Here is a 21393-nt window from a genome sequence, read left to right on the forward strand (position 1 = left end):
GCCCTGAGCAAGTCACTAAACAAGCCGGATTTGAGTTACCCCATCGGTAAGATAGGGGGTTTGATGGATGAGTGCCACAGCCCTCCCCCCCACCCTCTACCGCCATAGCTCTGACACTCTTAAGTCCCTGGACAGACATCAGGAAGCCATCTCAGAAATACATCAACAAATGCAGTTATGCAATCGTTTGCATGTGGTGTTCTTTTGTATTAAATTTTCAAAACAAATCCCAAAGAAAGACCTAAAGTGGTTTGAATGGGAGACCTGTTTTGAGGGTCAAGAAACAGAGTTAATACAACAGTCATGGGAGTAAACTGGCCTTTGGCTGTACAAATTCTCTCCCCTTCTCTGGGCCTTGAGCTGCCCTTCTATTTAAAGAGGGAGCTGGGTAAAAGATTGGAAGGCATCTCTAGGCCCTTTAGATTACCAAATTTTTATGATTCTCCTGGGATGAGATCCTTCAGGAATAGATGCCAGGAATGCTGATGGGTCCCTCAAAAGCCTGTCCATTTGGACAACCTGCAGGGCTGTGGAATCTGGGTCTGTTTGTGGCCACATCAGGATGGCCTCACTACTGATCTCATTCTCTGGCACATCCTCTGTTATGACAAAGGCCTTGGTGCATCCAAAAGACCTGCCCTGGGTCAAGGGTGTAGCTGTAGCACATCCCAGCTAACAGAATTGCCTAAACCTCAGGAATTATTTCCCTAGGAGGCCTGCCTGTGCCAGGAATAAGGGTGGATGGATAATAATAACTCATAAAATCTGCCAAGGGCAGCAAGAGGGTTGCAAAGATTCCTGATTCTAGAGTCAGGAAACCTAGGGCCGCACCCAAAGCTCTGTCCCAACCAGCTGTTTGTCCTTGGGTGGGTGCTTACCCTTTCTGAGTACCCCTTTCCACATCTCAGAGTGGGGATGTGATCGTGCACGCCTCAAAGTGAGCTTGTGAAGATCCAGGCAGATTACAGATGTACATCCTTGGAATATGGACCCGCAAAGTTGAGACAATGTTGTCTCTGATGGCTGCATCCACAGAGTGCTTGAAAATTTATGGAGCACATTATTCTTAACGCACATTCACAATGATTATCTCACACTTCCCTCGACTTGCCCTATAAGGAGAGAGAGTGAGCCTTGTTATCCCCTCACCACTTATCAGCTCTGCTCTTGGGGCACTTAGGACATTAAACCTTCAACTTTGTATTTTAGTTATTTATGCACATATCTAATCTCCCTACCTTGAACAGAAGCCAGAACAGACCCAGGGTCTGATGGTCCTGGTTCCAGCCAACCCCCATCCACGTACTGCCCTATACATGCTCTATCCTTAGTCAGCAATAGAAGTAAAGAAGGGTGGGGGGGAGGGGACAAAGAGAGGTGGGGGAAGTATGTCATTGGTCCTTGTCTTAATTTGAATAGTATAAGGTAAGCTGTCTACTGTGGTAGCTACTAGCTACATTTCAAGGCTCAATAGCCACAGATGACTACTGTATTCCTCAACGTTTCCATCATTGTAGAACACTCTATTGGACAACACTGATGTAGGGAGAAGGGAGCATGAGCTCTGGAGTCAGAAACGGGTTTCAATCCTTCCTCTGATTCATGCAAGGCAGCTCACCTCTCTAAGCCTCAGTATCCATATTTATAAAATGAGGATTGATCATGATATTAATGTCCCTTTCATAGGATTGTTGAGAGAAGTAAGCAAATGAATTCTGTGGGTTTTTTTTAAAGATTTTATTTGAAAGAGCCCTTACGAGCAGTGGGGAGGGGCAAAGGGAGAGGGAGAAGCAGACTCCCTCCCACCACCCTGAGCACGGAGCCCGACGCAGGGCTTGATCCCAGGACCCTGCGATCATGACCTGAGCGGATGGCAGACACTTAACCAACTGAACCACCCAGGTGCCCCAAAACAAATTGTTTTAAACATAAATGTGAGCAATCCCTCTGCTCTGATGCCTCCACATGTTGGTAAAGCTAATGGGTCAATTCAGAAGCTGGTATTTACACCATGGGAAGTGGCAGGGCTGAGTGGAGGGAACACAGGCAGGTGGGCAGACAGACTGAAGTTTGAATCTTAGTTCTACTTGCCAGCTACGTGATTTGAAGAAGATCATTCCACCTCTCCAGGTCTCATGATCTTTTTTTCCAGTGGGGGGAAAAAAAATCATCTTCAATTTTTTCAATATCCCTATAAGTCAAATATATAAATACATCAGCACCTGGTGATAGCCCATGTTCAATAACTGGAGACTTATATTAATATAAAAAGCACATAGTTGAAATTATCTAATCGCTTTACATATGGTCACCGTCTTTATCATTATTTTACTACTAACTAGTTGGTTAAGGGTATGTACCTTAAGCATAGTGTGTGTGGGGGGGTATCCCCCCACAGGTATCCCCCATTATACTTAAGGTACATACCATGGAGGGCTTTGTGGGTAGGCAGAATCTGGCAGCATCTCAGAGATGCTGAGAAAGTGAAACAATGTTCTCTCCATAAAGCAGCCAGGAAAGTACCAGAAAGGTATCTTTTACTATGAAAGGCAACTTGTGTCATTGTCCTCACCAAAAATATCACATCTTCCCCTCACACATAGAATCAATTTAAGTCCCCACCTCTGCCACCCTCCAGCATCTGATGCTCCGACATGTCCTTCTCCATGCCTGTGGCCTGGCCACACTGAAGGTCCTGCTCTCGCTCAGACAAGGCAAGCTTGCTCCTGCTCAAGACCTTCATCCTGGCCTTTTTCTCTGCCTGAGCTTCACTCCCCACATCCTCCTAGAACTTCCTGCTCTGGCTCCTTAAACCTCTGCTCAAGTATCCTTTCTAGGAGAGCTGCCCCTCCTCTCTGATTTGCTCCCTGTCGTGCTGCTTGATTGGTCTTTAGAGCCCTTACAAATATCATCTAAGCTGAAAGTATGCCTTCCTCCTTCACTCCGTCCCATCATTCGCTTTATTAATGTAGTGATTAGTAACTCGAATGTAATCTCTGTGAGGGAGAGACATCTATCTTATTCATTGCTTTCGCCCTGGGTTTAAAACAATGCCCCAAACTGCTAGGTTCTCAATACATTTCAGTGAATTTTCACATCTGAACAAAATCTGAGGGCTTTGGAACTGACCTTTCCTTTTCTGATACAGATATCAGCTTGAGCTAAATGGCTGTATTTTCAAATGTATTCATCTACCCATTCATTCCCCAATTATTAAACATGTACACTGTGCTCAGCACCTAACCCAGTGCCTACCTTTGACAGGAAGCAGATGACCTTTCTTTAAGGAGGCCTCTCTCAGTTCCTGGGGCTCCATCCAGAGGCACAGAAACCACCAACTGCAGTCTATTAGCTTGAGTTGAAGAAATATGTTGTAGAAACCCAGTTGAAGGAATGACTTCTTCAGCTGCAGGGCATCAGGAGAAATGCCTCAGTGGAAGTGAACTCTGAGCTGGGATCTAAAAGAAGAGTTGGTGTTTGAGCTGCTGTTGACTATACTATGACCTCTGACTGGGATGCCTGGATTTGAAACCTGTCTCTGCTGCTTCCCTGATGAATGACCACGGCAGGTTCCCCACAGAGCCGTCCCCAGATTCTCCATCTGTACAATGGGGACTATAAATCAGACGTCAAGTAGGGTTGGTGTGAGAATTAAATTATCCATTAAAAAAGTTCTTAGGTTAGTGTCTGATGCATAGTAAATGCTCAATAAACACCAATTGTGCAGCCATTTTCTTGGGAGAACATCCGCATGCCGGGTGGGCATGGAAGAAGGCTAGTGCTTCCTCTTGGCTGCAGCATGGAGCCCCTGGGAGGGAACAGCTGTGGAAGGAGAGGCTGGCTGAGGCCACGCCATGGAGGGCTTTGTGGGCAGGCAGAGTTTGGTTTTGATCTGAAGAGAAGTGAAGAGCTTTGGAAGGAGTGTAAGTTGGAACATAGCATGCTTACATATGCAATCTAGAAAACTGTCTAATTGTAGCACAAGAGTGTGAGGAACTGGCCAAACTGGAGGCAGGGGAAAGGAGGCTGTCGCACAAATCCAACCCAGAAGTGAAGCTCGTCATTGGTCAGGGAAAGAAAGACCATCTTGAGTGGTATGAGCAGGATTAAGGGAACAAGTCACAGCCAAGAGCAGGAAGGTATCGCCACCCCCAGACCTGAGGGGGGAAGGGAATGGTACTCACAAGAGCCCAGAGAAATTGGAAGCCAAGGAAGTTGGCTGATTCAGTAAAAGCTAGAGCCAGAGTCAGGAGCACAGCTTCTCCAGACCATGGCCAAGCTAGGGGAGGAAGAGTAAGGAATAACATGCCCAGCTTCTCTCCCCTTCTGTCTTTGATCTCGTGCCAGTGCTCCTCTCTAGCCAAATCCAACCAGAAGCTAGAGGTCAGGAGAGCCTGGGTCATGTGATCTTAGATGTTAGCCACCTTGGGTCAACAGCAGGTGAGAGAAGGGTGAAAAATGGGTCTAGGGGAGGGATGCATCAATGAAGAGTAAGTTTCACAGTCACCGATTAGATGGGAGTGGAGACTAGTTGGCAGTGGGGAGGGAGAGGAATTTGTCCTAACTCCTGAGGTTCCTTGCTAAGGAGATTTACCCAATTACACATCTGTGAAATGGGGATTGAGATGCCTCTCCAAGTGAATCACATTCAGGTTTTCACATACCCCTCATTGTTTGCCCCAAATGCCAGGATCTTCTTCCCCTTTCCTGTCCACCCAACAAATGTTACCTATTGCTGAATGCTTGGAAAAGTTTGCCAGAGGAGGCTTTGCACTAGATCGGTATAATTTCACTGGTACTACAGCTAAAAAACAAACGGGCTTATTACATATTTTCAAAGTCATAAACCAATAAATATAAGAATGACCTCTGGGGGCAAAAAAAAAAAAAAAATGTCATTGTAGCAAAGAGCACCTCACTCCTTAGCAAAACATTTTCCACAAACACCGTGGGGAGCCAAAAAGCTACATGGAAACTGTTCCAACTACACAGCCCTGCCTCTCTTCCTGACACATCTAATTCCCTGTGTCTCTGACGGGTTCCAGGCCTGGATGGAGCTGTGCACACTGGAGCACCAGGCCACAGTTGATGTAATGCTCTTAGTGATGCTGAGGCAGACACACCCAGGAGAAGAGAAAACTGCCTGGGGACCAGGATACCGTTATTACGGGAGTCACAGGAACTGTTGACAGCAACAACCAGGACTTCTTTCTACAGAGTGCTCCCAGGAAGCCTTTACAGGCCTGGACAGCAGAATAGTTTTCATCATTAATTAACACATTTTCCACACTGGGGCCAGAAGCTAGACTAGTGAAGAGACACTGGGATGCATGGAAGAGACAGACTGGCAGCTCTGGACAAGCTTTGAACTCTGCTCTCTGGGTCACAAGGAGAAGTCTGAGCTCCTTGGGAGGCCTATTCGAGATCTTCTAAGATCTGATGCTTGTTTGTCCAGGTCATTGCCCCAGGATGTTTGTCCTAACCTTTCACACAACTAAGTTACTAGCATTTGGCCAGATATACCCTATAGGCACTTTGGGCATCTGGGCTTCTTCATGTGCCAACCCTTCTGCCTGGAATGCCTTTCTCTTCTTCACCTAGAACTCTCCTACTTTTTTCATAAGACCTTTCTCTAATGACATCCAGATCTCTCAAGGAGGGCTCTGAGAAGGCATTTTCAGGCACTCATCTTTCTATGCCTCCATAGCACCTTGGGCTGCACTCTCAAGCAGTAAACAAGTAAATTATTTGTGCTGCTTCCTCATCAGGACTATGAGCTCCAAAAAGGCAAGGTTTGCATCATGGTACTCATACCTAAGTATTGGGTCTGCACCAGAGTAACCACACAGGAACTCACAGCACTAAAGCTCGCCATTCTCCCATTGGACAGTTCTTCTCACCAGAAACTTCTTCCTATTTTTTTTTTCTTGAAGTCTGGAGTTTCTAACTGACAGGTACCAGTTTGGCTTTTATGTATAATAATAGTCCCTGCTGGTGCCCCATCACAGCCATTCAGATCTTCTAAAGCAGTGACTATGCCCTACTAGGCCTTCTCTCCACCATATTTTTTTTATTTTTGCCTGTTTGCGGGTTTCTTTGTTGTTGTTTTGTTTTGTGAGGTTTTTTGTTTTGTGAGGTTTTTTGTTTTGTTTTGCAAAACATCACTTTGGGATTTGGATAGATTTGATTTGGATATGAGCTCTGCTACAACTCAGCCCCAGTTTACTCATCTATCAAATGGGGATAATAATGTCTACATTGGAGACATATTGAGAGAACTAAGTGATATATTTGATGGAGGTCCTGGCAGATAGCATGTCTTCAAATAAATACTTTTTGAATGACCGAACAATGAATGAGTGAACTGGGGCTCTGTGTCACGTAGATGGAGTAATGTTTGCTACATCTAACTCTCTTATACTAGTTAAAAGTCAACAAATGGTAGTTCTGTGGCAGGTACTTGCTAGGATCTTAGGATAGAGCAATGAACAATAAGGCATGCATGATCCATGGCTCCTGGGGATGTCACTGGACAAATAATGACAAAACACACATGTAATGAGTGGTATGAGGGTGAACTTGCAGGTCACTCAGCTGAGTTCATCTGAGCAGGTCAATGAAAGACTCCTTGTGGAAGAGGTCCTACATTAGCGAATAGAATACTTAGTATTAAGGAGGGCACATGTGGTGATAGCACTGGGTGTTATATGTAACTGAGGAATCATTGAACATTACATCAAAACTAATGTATTATATGTTGGCTAACTGAAAATAATAAAAAGAATACTTAGGTAACTTGTAATTAAAATTCTTTGCTTCTCATCCTGTTATTATTTGTATAGTTCTCTTGGGAACATTATGGAGAAAGTGAGATAGGTTGGCCAGATAAGAATGTTAAAACCTGAATGTAATATTACCAAAATTGGACAACTAAAAAGCCTCCCCTCTAAGTATCGTACTGACTGGTGAATATGATGGTAAACACACTAAGTGGTAAACACACTAAGTCAGTGGTTCTCAAATTACAATAGATATGTTGCATACCTTTCACAGGTTTGATGCCAAAGTTTTATCAATGCATAAAATTTATGTTTATATAACTGAAATTTTATGTCTGCAGTATTTCTTGGCTGAAAGGTTAAGCTGAGGATACTATGTGTCCCTGGCGTCCAGTGGAGTGAAAATTGATGTTTGCCCTATCACTATTTCTATTCAGGTGGTGTTAGCCAGTGCAATAATTCGAGAGGGAAAAGAGCACAAGAATGGGAAAGGAATAAATAAGACTGATATTATACACAGATGGCATTAATGGTATATGTAGAAAATCTAAAAATCTATGGACAAATTATTAGAATTAACATGTGAATTTAGTAAGACCACTAAATTCACAAGGTCAATATACAATTAAAAAATGAACTTAAAAACATTATAATAGCTTTAAGACATATCAAATACATAAGAATCTAACAAAACAATTGTATTTTTCGGGGTGCCTGGGTGGCTCAATAGGTTGGGCCACTGCCTTCGGCTCGAGTCATGATCCTGGAGTTGCAGGATCGAGTCCCTCATCAGTCTCCCTGCTTAGCGGGGAGTCTCCTTCTCCCTTTGACCCTCCCCAGCTCATGCTCTCTCTCTTTTTTTTTCCTTAAGATTTTATTTATTTGACAGAGAGAGAGAGAAAGAGAGAGATACAAGTAGGCAGGCAGACAGGCAGGCAGGCAGAGGGAAAGGGAGAAGCAGGCTCCCCACTGAGCAGGGAGCCCAATGCAGGGCTTAATCCCAGGACACCAGGATCATGACCTGAGCTGGAGGCAGACTCTTAACCAACTGAGACACCCAGGCACCCCCAAAAATAAAATCTTTTAAAAAAATAAAATAAATTTTAAAAATATTTTTCTATATACAAGTTTTTCAAAACATTACTGAGAGAAATCAAAGGACAGTTGCCCAAACTGAAAGATATACCATGTTCATGGATTGGAAGACTCACTATTGTAATTTTGTCAGTTTTCCTGAATCTGATCTATACATTCAGCACAATCCCGATCAAAATCCCAACAATTTTTTTTTCAGAATGCCTTAGTTTGGATGACCGTAAAGTTTATCCTGAGATGAGGTTTGCATGTAAATAATTTATTAAAGAGATGTTCTCAGAAGAAACTGATCAGAAAGTGGAGAAGTATAACATGGAAGGGGAAAAAAGGAAGCAAAAATCTGGCTTCTGCCTAATCCCACAGGGAAATTCAGGAATTTAACTGACACCCAGAAGCTTTCCCACTTCACTGCACATAAGCTGGGCTTTCATACTCCTGCAACAGTTAATCATTGCTAAGATCTATGGAGAACATAAACTCCCTGGCAATTACAGCTCTCTCTACATTTGGGCAAAGTGGCTCCTGTAGTTTTCAGGGCATCCTTCAAAGAGAATCACAGGTACGGACTATAGGAAATAAAACCTACAGAAGCTGGGCGAGAAGGGCAGATGTGAGGAGCAAAGGATTCCTGAGGGGTTTGGGGTCGAGAGCAGACAATGCTCACTATGCGGAAATCAACAAGCTGAATGTAAAACTTACATGGAAATGTAAAGAGCCAAGCCAAACAAAGATAATCTGGAAAAAGAGGAGTAAAGCTGGAGTACTTATACTACCAGATTTTAAGACTTACTCTAAATCTATATTAATTAAGTCAAGTGTGGTATGGACCTAGGTATAGACAAACAACCAGTGGAACAAATAAAATGCCAGAAACAGATGCATACATACACAGTCACTGGATTCATATCAAAGATATGTGCAGGGGAAAAAGATGTTTTAAAAATTGGTATTGAATCAATCGGATCTTAATACAGACAGAAATGAACCTTGACTCTAACATACACAAAATTCAATTGTAGATGGATTATAGACCTGATATGATGGGCCAAGAAAATAAAATCTCTGGAAGATAACAGAAAAGCATATCTTCATGACCTTGGGGTAGGCAATTATTTCTTAAGTTTCATACTAAATACACTAACCATCAAGGAAAAGAGTCATATATTTGATTTTATTAATATTAAAAACTACAGGGCGCCTGGGTGGCTCAGTTGGTTAAGCGACTGCTTTCGGCTCAGGTCATGATCCTGGAGTCCCGGGATCGAGTCCCGCATCAGGCTCCCTGCTCGGCAGGGAGCCTGCTTCTCCCTCTGACCCTCCCCCCTCTCATGTGCTCTCTCTCTCATTCTCTCTGTCTCAAATAAATAAATAAAATCTTTAAAAAAAAAAATTAAAAACTACAGCTTCTCAAGAGATACGGTTGGGACAGAGAAAAGACAACAGAGTAGGAAAAGAAATTTACACTACACGTAACTAATGAAGAATTCATAATTGAAAAATGTAAAGAACTATAAATCATTAATAAGACAGATAAGTTTTTTTTAAGATAGTCAAAAGAGGGGGCGCCTGGGTGGCTCAGTTGGTTAAGTGACTGCCTTCGGCTCAGGTCATGATCCTGGAGTCCTGGGATCCAGCCCCGCATCAGGCTCCCTGCTCAGCGGGGAGTCTGCTTCTCCCTCTGACCCTCCTCCGTCTCATGCTCTCTGTTTCTCATTCTCTCTCTTTCAAATAAATAAATAAACTCTTTCAAAAAAAAAAAAGTCAAAAGAGGCATTTCATGAGAGACTATCCAAATGACCGATAAGCACATGATCAACATTGTTAGCCATCAGGGAAATGTAAATTAAACCATAATTAGGTGCCACTACATATCAACAGGGATTACTAAATGGAAGAAGAAAAAGAACACTGACAAAACCCTACCATTTCTAAGTGTGGAGCCCTCAACTTTGAAAATTGGAAGGATCTATTAAGACTGAATGAGCAGGGCGCCTGGGTGGCTCAGTCGTTAAGCGTCTGCCTTCGGCTCAGGTCATGATCCTGGGGTCCTGGGATCGAGTCCCACATCGGGCTCCCTGCTCAGCAGGAAGCCTGCTTCTCCCTCTCCCACTCCCCCTGCTTGTGTTCCTGCTCTCGCTATCTCTCTCTCTGTCAAATAAATAAATAAAAATCTTTAAAAAAAAAAAAAAAGACTAGTAAGACTGAATGAGCATTCCTTGGGCATGCCTTTTGTTGCACAAATTAATAAAATTTGTGTTAGGTACGTGTCTAGGTGTTGAATTACTTGGTCATGGATGGTGTATTTTTTTTCAGAGTAGCCAGAAGCTGAAATGATGCACGTGCCAATATATACACAATGGAACATGCATCAATCTTATGGCATAGTAAGTGAAGAAATATCAATGCAAGTGGATAAAAGTTATTTCATTTTTTTATGAATTGTGAAAGGCAAAAATGAATCAATGGTAATAGATACTATAATAGTTGTGACATGTATAGAGTGTATCAATTGGGAGGGGACATAAGGGAACCCCTTGAGGTGCTAGGAGGATTTTTATCTGATCTAAGTAGTAAAAATTTACTAAAACATAAGTTTAATATCATGCTGTCTATTGTAAAGTCACATTTCACTAATAAAAAATAGAAATCTAAAAAACCCCAAAGTGCCCAAGTTTATTGTGGACATTTTAGAAAGTACAGAAACACACCATGAGACATCCCAGTGTTAACATTTTTTTTAATTACAAAAATGACAGTAGATTATAAATGCTGTTTTGTAGTCTATAAACAATTTTCCTATAAACAAAATGTCATGATCATTTCCCCATTCAATAGATTTTCTACTACAACATAAAACATATTTGCTTATGTAAACGGTAAGGATATAACATGACTCTAAGCCAGAGAACTTTGTCCTATTATTAATTCTTATGTGTTTGGGCATGAGGCAGAGGAGAAAACATTTCTGAAGGGGTGGATGACCTAACATAACCACATAAATATGCAATAACTGTTCACACAGTTTATGAGGGCTTCTCAACCTGTGTTTGCCACACTCTTTCAAATACTGAAAGTTTGGCAAGCAACATTCAAGAAGTATTAATGGCAAATTCATTCTGCCTTCTTTTAAATTTTTTACTAATTAACAGCAATAAAATGTGGAATTATTTTTAAAAACTTAACAACTCCAAAGGAAAAAAAGCCTAGGATGAGACTTTGGTGAGGAAAAGGTTAGGAATCCTTGAACTAAATCATCACCAGTAATGCTTCTCCCCAGTGGTGCTAGTCCATACACTCCAATGTTTGTGATGAACAATGAAGCTTGGTATATGTTACTTATTATAAGCATTAATGAAAAAATAGGGATTGTAACTGGTTTATGTATTTTTGTGAATTAAAGCAGATTCGAATATACTTCTATAATATTTTCACTCATTTATATACTAAGATGCTAACTTGTGTGGGAACAACAGGCAAAGTTTCATGAAGTTTTCAGGGAATTGAACACCATTCTGAATGTGCCCATGGTATATACTTATATTAAAATCACTTGTCACAGTTATCTTATTTCAAAGCCTTTTTTTTTTTTTACAACCTTTATTTCAAATCATCTCAAGCCTCATTTTTGTTATCTATTAGAAAGATATAATAATTCTTACCTTGGGGTGCCTGGCTGGCTCAGTCAGTGGAGCATGTGACTCTTGATCTTGATGTTGTGAGTTTGAACCCCACGTTGGGTGTAGAGATTACTTAAAATCTTAAAAAAAAATACTACTAATTCTCACCTAACTTGTAGGTTGCTGTGAGGATTAAATAATAAAACCTGTTCAATATGTATTATGTGCTAAATGCTATATCAGGAACTTCCCATGCCTTAGGTATTTTTTGGATCTGACTTTTTTTATAAGATTTTATTTATTATAGAAAGCAAGTAGTGGGGGGGGTGGGGGGCTGGTGGGGAGGGGAAGAGTCAGACGGAGTGTGATAATCCCAAGCAGGCCCCATGCCCAGTGCTGTGCTGGACGTGGGGCTCGATCTCATGACCTTGAGATCATGATGTGAGCCGAAATCAAGAGTCAGGTGCTCAACCTACTGAGCCACCCAGGTGCTCCATGGATCTGATATTCTGAATGTAAAATGTGAGTCCATCTCTTTAGCTGACCAATAGTCCATGTTAAATTTAGTCCATGATTGTACAAAAACTTGATTTGCTCATGGAAAGAAACATACATCATTAGGCTTTGACCCAGATTAAATTTGTTGGGATGAGTATTGGCAGACTCCAACATTGGCAGAAACCAACATGCTTTCAAGTAGCAAGAAAGGGAACCACAATACTTCGCTCTCAGAAGAGCTGAGATTTAGTGACCCAAATACTAGTAAGAAATATTTGTTCTGAAAAAATAAAATAAAATAAAATAAAATAAAAAAAGAAATATTTGTTCTGGGGGTTAATTTTTTAAGCAAACACAGAGCCATACAGCCCTACTCTCTATCCTCCTCTACTTTGCCATCTGAGAAAAGAAAAAGAACAAGAGAGAAAGAAAATATCTGTCATCTTTGGCCAGAATGAAAATTCCAATCACCCAGCTGTTTTGTCAGTTTTATTTGTGATCTAACTTTAGAGCTTAGAAGACTGTGGCCATTCCCCCCAAATTCACTGACTAATTGCATAAACATGAATGAATGAATGAATGAATGAATGAATGAATGAATGAATGAATGAATGACAGAGGGACGGCTTTAGAATTATAATGCCTAAATAGAGCTGTAGGGACCATTAGCCTCTGTTCACATACTTCCCATCACTTAAGCAGATGTGTCCCAGGCTTCAGGGCAGAGGTTCTGCTTGACCAGCCCATGTTAACACATAATCTGCAATTATACAGTCCAACATTTGGTGTATCAGTCAGTGTCCTGGCAAGGAGCAGAACACTCAACAAGTTTAACTGAAGAAAACTTAAAGAAGAGATTATTTACAGAGGTGTGGACAGCATTAAGGGAACCAATGAGGGATAGCAACATACCCAGAGACTAAGGATTGCAAAAAGCTACTGCTACCCCACTAGCTAAAAGGGCAAGGAAAGGGACCAGCATGACCAGAGCCCAGTGAGAATGGGAAATGGGGAAGAGGGGCTGCCCAACAGGCACCACTGTTTTAGAAGGATGCAGTCACTGCCTTATCCACAACAAGGCAGGGAGGGAGTAGAAAGACTAAGTACTCACCCTCTTTCTTTTCTGCCCTCTACTATCCTACTGGCATTTAGTGGCCAAACTCAAACAGGAAAATGAGCCTGGGTGATACGTTCTATAGAGGTCAGACTCTGGGCACAGAGTGAATCAGAGAGGAGTAGAGAGTAGATCTGGAGGACAAGCAGGGAATAACCAGCACAGTCCCCTTCATACATGTTCCATCCCAATGAGGAAAGCTCTGAGGCCTTGACAGGTGAGCCCAAATACTAACTGGTCCCTTGGTCCTGTCTTCTGTCATTAACTGTTTGCTCCCAGTTTTAATCTTCTCTCTCCAACTACATGCAGTGGTCTGAGGTCTTATTGGTCTTGGATAATTATACGTGAAAAGCACGAGTTAAACATCGGCTGAAGAGTAATCACCTAGTAGAGAGTACTCAGTATGTGAGGATCTGCCCAGTGGCCAGGCACTGGACTCAGCTCTGGATAGAAACTGCAAATGCAGCAGAGATGATCTCTTTCCTCAGGGGGCATATAGTTATGGAGTGGGAGATTCAGAAAGTAAAAATAAAATTTAAAAAAGCTAGCGGTAATGCTACAATGAAGAGGACAGTTGATTGAGAATGAATGAAGGAAAGCATGAAATGCTTTCTTAATAGAAAATGGAAACTTACATCATTGTAGTTTTTTCCCAGAGTTTTAGCACCTTTTGATTTTTGTATTCCATAAAAAAAGAAAAATATTGGTGTTGATTTTGCGTAACCAAAACAATAGTAAGTAGAAGGAATTTCTGGGCACAAGAGTGGAAAGAGAAGTTTTGGAATCAGATAGACTAGGAATCAAATCTTGGGTCTACTACTTTGAAGTCTAAAACTACTGCAATTTCATTTCTAATTGGTGATAGTGATACTTCAGTTGCAGGGTGGCTGAGAAAATGAAATCATTTGACTTTTTGACAAAACCTGGGCACTGTGCTAAGAATTTGGGGTGTTGTGGTTTCTATTCAAAATATTCAACCTGTATATATTAAGGATGAAAGGAAGGAAGGAGGCCTAATATAGGTAGAATCTCTATTTCCCTATAATTGTAATTAAGACCACATTGGGAATAAAATGCTATGGTAACACTGTCTACATGATTCCAAATTGTGCTCTTAATTTTCTACTCCAAAGAAAAAAAAGCACATGATTGCACATCAAAAAATGTCTGCCCAGTGGCTAAAGTTTCAGATTGGAGTTAATGTCAAGGTTGATTGGAATGTCAGAGTTAATGATTTTGTCGCCCAAAACTTGGAATTCGTAATTATCCTTAAAGACTGTAAACAGTGTTGGAAAGATCCTATTTGTCTTCAACTTATTTTTTCCCGGAATTGTTTCCCCCCATTGTGATCTTTCTGCAATAACCTCAACTGCCTGCAATAGTAGTTAAAATTATGGCGCCTGACACTCTTGAATTTATAAACCAGTCTGTTATTAGTGTTGTTATTAAGTCACCAAGATTGTTTAATCAAAAAGTGACCTGATTCTCTCCCCAGAGTATCTGGAGAGATGGCTAAAGCTAAATAAGAGATAGAAAAAAATGCACATAAGTTAAATAAGTTGAAACTAGATGATAAAATGTATGCATCGAAAAGACAAGTGAAAGAAGCAAAGTTCTTGAAAAATGGGAAAGTAGTTGTCAGTAGCAAACCAGGAGAGGGAGAGGTGAAGGGAGGGGAAGGAGCCTAGAGAGAAAGAGGACAGGGGGAAGAGGAGGAAGAGGAAGAAGAAAAAGACAAGAAATGGAAAAGAAAGCAAGCCTGAATCTGATCTTGCAAAAGTTCACAGTAACACTAGAGTTGGTGAGAAGAATGGGCTTGCTCCCCTACTGTGGCATCCAGTGTCATCGGATATTTAAAAGACTCCACCATCCAGGGATTATTTATGGACTCCAAGACTGTAGATCTTTTTTGTATGACCTTAGAGCATGGCTTACATCCTTTGGGATCTGTTATATGATACCGCTAAGCCTCCGTTCCAGCTCATTCCCCATCCTTGATGCCTTTCTCTCCACAGTCTTTCAGTCTTCTCACATTAGCATGGAATTCCACTCTGGCAGAGCTAGAGGGCTCTTGGAGGTCATTTAGTCCAGCCCCGCCATTCTAAAGAGAAACTGAAGTCCAGAGAAGAACAGCTACGTGTCCAAAGAACCAAGACTTAAAAAAAACAAAACAAACAAACAAAAAAACCAACAACAACCCTTCTTCCAGTCCAGGGTACCCCAAAAAGATGGGTTCTTAAATGGGGTTGCAACTGGGGTAAGGGAATCAGGAAATGACTACATACCTCTCCCTCAATTTCTTACCTACTGTTCCCTGTGCTCAGTGATTACTTTGACAGGAAACAAAGCTCTTCACTCTTCAGTGAGAAGGAAGAATGTTGTGACTGACATTTATTGAGCACCTTCTATGTGCCAGATGCTTCCCGTCAGTGGTCCCATTTAATCTTCACAATAATCCCATCACCCAGGTTCTATTAGGCCCACTTTCCTTCTCTGAGTTCAGTTTCCTCAGCTGTAAGATGACCTCCCTGAGGTCACAGAGAGTAAGTTCCAGAAACAGGGTCCAACCATAGGTTTGTCTTTCAAATAGCAATGGTACTCCAATGGGGGCGGGGGTGGATTTTGGAATCAAACTGTATTGGGTAATGGAGTACATAAGAAGGGGAAAGGGGGGTGGAGTGCCGTGCAAGGGAGATGCACCACCTCTCCACCTTCCATTAGCTCCCCCTTTCCAAGTGCAAGGTGGCTGAGATGAGGTTCAGCTATGTCTCCAGGATGAAGAAAGGAAACTGAATCATTGGTGAGCATACCATGGTGTTCTCTGCCATGGTATGCTGCCTCGAAAAGACAAACAACTCTCTCATTGTCTGAGATTACCCCCCAATAACCATGTAAGCTCAGTACTCTCAGGGTAAGGCTCCAAAAGGAGAACTGCACTTGATCAAGGTCACAGAGACTTAAGCTGCAGAGGCAGAAAACCTCAGGTTAGGTTCCAGCTGTAAATCCAAGTGTCTTCCCTCTAAACTGTCTGTAGGTCCCAGCCCATCCTCAGGCTGATGAAGACCGAGATCACATCTGGCCCCTCCTTATCCAGCAGAGCATCTGCAAGGAGTTTCTCAACCCTGAGCTGTGATAACAATAGCACCAAATGAGACACTCCTCCACTCAGCCATTTGCTTCCATCAGAATCACCATGTAAATGCAGCCAAAGAAGGAAGAGCTTGGGCTTCTCTGTCTGAGTTCTCGGAATCAGTGAGTCAAATTGCCTGGCCTGGAAAATCTCAGGGAAAGTATGTTGGCGCAGCCTCCATGGGAGAAACTGGGCATTCTGACTTCTCACTCAGATCTCTCTAAGCATCCAAGAGCACTGAGGCCCTCTGGTTTCTGCCCAAGGGATAATTGGTCATTTCTCCCCACTGTCTCCCCGTACCAGATAATGGTTTACAGATTGGGAAATGAAAGCAGAATCTTCAAATGCAGAGGGTGGGTTTGTTTCAATATATGGTAGAAGTAATAGAATCAAGAGAATTTTTAAAAAGAAAACACTGAGCAATAGAACACTGATAGAAAGACATGTATCATACGACCTCACTGATATGAGGAATTCTTAATCTCAGGAAACAAACTGAGGGTTGCCAGAGTGGGGGGTGGGGTGGGAGGGATGGGGTGGCTGGGTGATAGACATTGGGGAGGTTATGTGCTACAGTGAACGCTGTTGTGCAAGACTGTTGAATCACAGATCTATATCTCTGAAACAAATAATGCAGTATATGTTGAGAAAAAAAAAAAAGAAGATAGTAGGAGGGGAAGAATGAAGGGGGGGAAATCGGAGGGGGATACAAACCATGAGAGACTATGGACTCTGAGAAACAAACTGAGGGTTCTAGAGGGGAGGGGGGTGGGAGGATGGGTTAGCCTGGTGATGGGTATTAAAGAGGGCACATTCTGCATGGAGCACTGGGTGTTATGCACAAACAATGAATCATGGAACACTACATCAAAAACTAATGATATAATGTATGGTGATTAACATAACAATAAAAAAATTTTTTAAAAAAGAACACTGATAGAAACCAAACCAGGGTCAAGATATGTGGGATTGGGGGCCTGGCTTTGATGTTACTGATCTGGGAGAGAGGACAGTCAGGTCCTCTCTCTGAATCTTGACATCCTTTTCCTTGAAACCAGATGGGTTACTTGAGTGGTCCCCGGCTGGGGTAGCTCCACCCCTAAGGGACATTTGTGAAAGTATCGAGGCATTTTGTAATTGTGTGACACCGACTCGAGGATACAACTGATCTTCAGCAGGCAGAGGCCTGCAATACGCGGGACAGTCTCACCGATAAAGAACTGTCCCTCCCATAACACCGATAGTACCCTTGTTGAATCCCTTGATAATCTCTTACTGCTAGAATCAAAGATTTTTAATAAAAAATTGGCCTAATTTTCTGCTTTGGTAGCTAGGAAACTCCAAGCCAATTGGAGAAGCCTCATTCACAGCTCCATGTAGCCTAAGTCCTTGGTATTCTGATACTTTCTACTTATTCTTCCCCTTCTCCTCCCTACACAAACACACAAACACACACCAATGTTATGCTGCTTAACTTTTCATCCTTACTTTAATGGTCAAATTTTAAATGAATCTTTCTTTTGTATTATTTCCTTTTTTTAATGGATTTGCATTTTATTGCCACATGGTTTCATTGTGAGCTGTCTGTACACGTTTCCCCTACCAGGCCAACCTCCTTGATGGCAGGGACAGGTCTTGCTCATATTCATTCATTCATTCAATAATTCAAATGACACTTACAATAGCTAATATACAGTGAGCACTTACTATGTACCAGGAACAGTACCAAGAGCTTTTATATGTCTTGAGTCAATTAACCCTTAGGTACTCTTATTATCCCCATATTATGGATGAGAAGACTGAGGCTAAAGGAGGCTAAGTGACTGGCACACAGTCACACAAGCAGGTATCATGTTAGGGACTGGAGATCAGAGACAGAAGCCAGTACCTGCATTCAAGGAGCTTGCATTCTGACAGGCAAATAAACCAACACAGCATAGCATGGTCTCCGAGTATGATCCTAAAGATTGCCGACGGAACCCCAAGGAGAGACACAGAGCCTGATGTCTGGAGAAGAGACCCCGAGAAGATGATGCCTGAGCTCAAGTTAGAGACCCAGTGAGAATGCTCAGAGAGGCCAAGGAGCAAGGACACTCCCCTGGGGAACCCAAAAGTGAAAGTCTGTACATTTCAGGGACTGCAAATGCCCAGTATTATAAGTAATTGCTTGGAATATGGTTTGCCAATAGGGAAACTGAAATCCAGTATAATTTACCCATAGGGAAGCTGAAAAGGTACGTTGTTGAAGTCCCAGAATTTGATTCTAATGGGCACCAGGTTGTAAACGATCAGAGGGTAGCCTATAGCCTTAGTGTCAGTCCTCTTCAAGAACAGAGGCAAGGGGAAGAATAGGGAACCAAGCCCTTCCTAAAACCTGTACTTGGTGTTAAGCATCTTCCCTGCTAGTTGACTGAATCCTGCCTCTGCCCAATAGGGCAGCATTATTATCCCATTTCATAAGCAGGAATACTGAGGCTCAGGGAGGGCAAAAAGGTAGTGAGGAGTTACAGCAGGAATTAAACTCAGATCTGACTGGAAATTCCAAATTCTTAAGAGGCTACCATGCTGCTCCCAGGGTCTCATTTTGTGTGCGCTCCGCCCAGGCATGCTTACCAACTCTGCCATCCCTGGGACACCGAGAGGCTGCTGGGGTCTCCCTGTTAGGTCTGCTACTGCACCTAGACATCAGTGTTTACTTGAAAGGGGTTTCTCCCCTCTTCTGTGTGGTCTGAAGCAGCAAATCCAATGTCAATTTTGTTCATGCTCAATCTCAGTTTAGATAAACCAGTTAGCAGAGTATATATGATAAAATTCCCTGCCAACTTATAAACTAAGTAGTCAAACAAACAAACACAAAATCAAATGAAGATCTAGTTAGCTGGGTCCAATCACTCTGTTCCCTTCCAGCTGGTCCAGGATAATCTATAACAAACACCAGAGAAGAAAAACAAACTACCTGCTTTCATGTCTTTTTTTTCCCTGCTCCTTATTGTTTCCCATCTTTCCTTCTCTCTCTCTCTCTCTAGGTTTTCCCCTCTTTTCTGTATTTCTTTTTCTTTCCTTCTTTCATTACTTTCTTTATCTTTCTCCTCCTTCCTTCCTGTTTTCTGTTTGTCTTCAGGGCCTAAGCAGGAACTCTAGCCTGGGAGACACATGAGGCTCCCATAAAAGCCAATTCTGAAAGGGAGCCATCAGTTTTTCCCTTCTGACACAGAGAGCCCGGAGCTAAAAACCATCTCAACACCTTTTAGCCATGAAACCAGATATGGACACTCCTGGGATGTAGGGGCTGGAGTGCATCTCTGGTCCTATCCAATCGTCCCTGACCCAGGCTGAGATTAGGAACCACCTGCTGGTGAAACGCCAACAGGAAGGGGACCGAGGGGCAGGGAGTCGCCTGGAGGCACGGTGGGTACTAGACCTAAGTCCTTCTTTCATTTTTCTTTTTTTTTTTTTTTTAAAGATTTTATTTATTTACTTGACAGAGAGAGATATAGCGAGAGAAGGAACACAAGCAGGGGGAGTGGGAGAGGGAGAAGCAGGCTTCCCGCTGAGCAGGGAGCCCGATGCGGGGCTCGATCCCAGGACCCTGGGATCATGACCTGAGCCGAAGGCAGACGCTTAACGACTAAGCCACCCAGGCGCCCCTTTCTTTCATTTTTCAGTCCCAGCCCCAGTTACCAAAAAAAAAAAAAAAAAAAAGTTCCATTCCAAGCAGAGAGAAGAAAGTGACAAGTGAGCCAGGCTTTAGCTTTTTAATAATGTGAAAATTGAAGCAATTGAGGAACCGTTATTAATAAACGCAGTTCATGCTATGAAAGCATGGAAATTTTTTCTCTGTAACGTAGCATAACCACGCGGGTGGAAATGTTGATTCATTTAAAATAAACCACTGGCTAAAAATTTCAGCAGTCTAAGGGAACTGTGCGCGGGGGAAGGGGCATGAGCTTGGAGTCAAACTCCATCTATCCCGGGATGAGTCGTGTGACCCCAGGCAGGTCATTTGCCTTCTTAAACCTACCCGCTCACCTGTCTCTTCACCAGTAAAATGGGGACAATAAATAAGCAAACAAACCAATAAATAGACCTCCCCTCAAATAGTTTTCTTGGAGTAGATGAAATGAACACTGTTAAATCTCAGCTTAATGAAAGTGTGGAGGACTAAAAACTAACAATTCTCTAGAACTCTTACCCACATTTCCTCATTTGCTTTGTGATCAGAAGAGAGTCACTTCACTTCTCCAGACTTCCATTTCCTGTCTTCAAAACCAAATCATACTCTTGAGGATGCAAAATGGTATGGCCACTCTGGAAAAGAGTTTAGCATTTTTAATCAAGTTAATGATGCACTTCAACTGTAACTCACCAATCCCACTACTGGGTATTTTCTCTAGAAAAATGAAAATTTAGGTTCATGCGAACACCTATTACACACGTGTGTAGTTGGTCTTTTCATAATCACCAAAAAATGATAACAACCCACATGTCCTTCAGTGGGTGCATGGACAGACAAACCGTGGCTTATCCATACCATGGAATGCTGCTCAGCAATAAAGGAATGACTTTTTGATACATGCAACAACTTGGATGAATTTCAAAGGCATTGTGCTGAGTGAAAGAAATCCATCTCAAAGGCTGTGTACCATATGAGTCCGTCTGTCTGCTATTCTCCATTTAGAGAAACACCGAACTATAGTGCAAGAGAATCCATCAGGGGTGGCTCGGGGTGAAGGGTGCAGGGAAGGTGTGATTGTAAATAGGCGACAGGAGGGAGGTTGGGGGGTAATAAGAAATAGTCTGTATCCTGATTGTGAAGGCGGTTACATAAATCTCTGCATGTGTTAAAATTCCTAGAACTGTACGCCAAAAAAAGGAGGGCATTTTACTCTGTAGTTTAGAAAATAAATAATAAATGGAGTGGGAAGAATACAAATAAATTACTCTTATTTATCCATAACTTTTTGGTTCACAAAGTATTTTCATTTGATTCTCACAGCTCAGAAATCATAACTGACAGACACAAAATGACTTGCCTGGCAAATACTGATGTATTGCTTGAATCCCATCCTTCCAATTTCCAATTCTGGGTCTTTTTCAGGACACCTCACTAGGTGATCCTTGAAGTCCTTTCCTTTTCTGAGAGGCTGTGTGTTTGCCGCA

At 42.2% G+C, this 21393-nt stretch overlaps 1 long non-coding RNA gene across 2 annotated transcripts; it reads right to left on the reverse strand.

Annotated features, from left to right (window-relative positions):
• Positions 1 to 2156: 2156 nt before the first annotated feature.
• On the reverse strand, positions 2157 to 20528 carry LOC129046398 (uncharacterized). Of its 2 annotated transcripts, none has more exons than XR_008507587.2 (3): positions 20430 to 20528; positions 3256 to 3458; positions 2157 to 2191 (listed from the first exon to the last, which is right to left on the reverse strand). It is a non-coding gene; the product is annotated as an uncharacterized LOC129046398 (long non-coding RNA). The 2 variants fall into 2 exon arrangements; XR_008507588.2 differs by having other exon boundaries at positions 20426 to 20528.
• Positions 20529 to 21393: the final 865 nt, after the last annotated feature.

This window comes from Mirounga angustirostris, unplaced genomic scaffold (genome assembly GCF_029215605.1).
Source record: "Mirounga angustirostris isolate CCGP_5_RB_7025 unplaced genomic scaffold, mMirAng1.0.hap1 SCAF_4, whole genome shotgun sequence".
NCBI lineage: Eukaryota > Metazoa > Chordata > Mammalia > Carnivora > Phocidae > Mirounga > Mirounga angustirostris.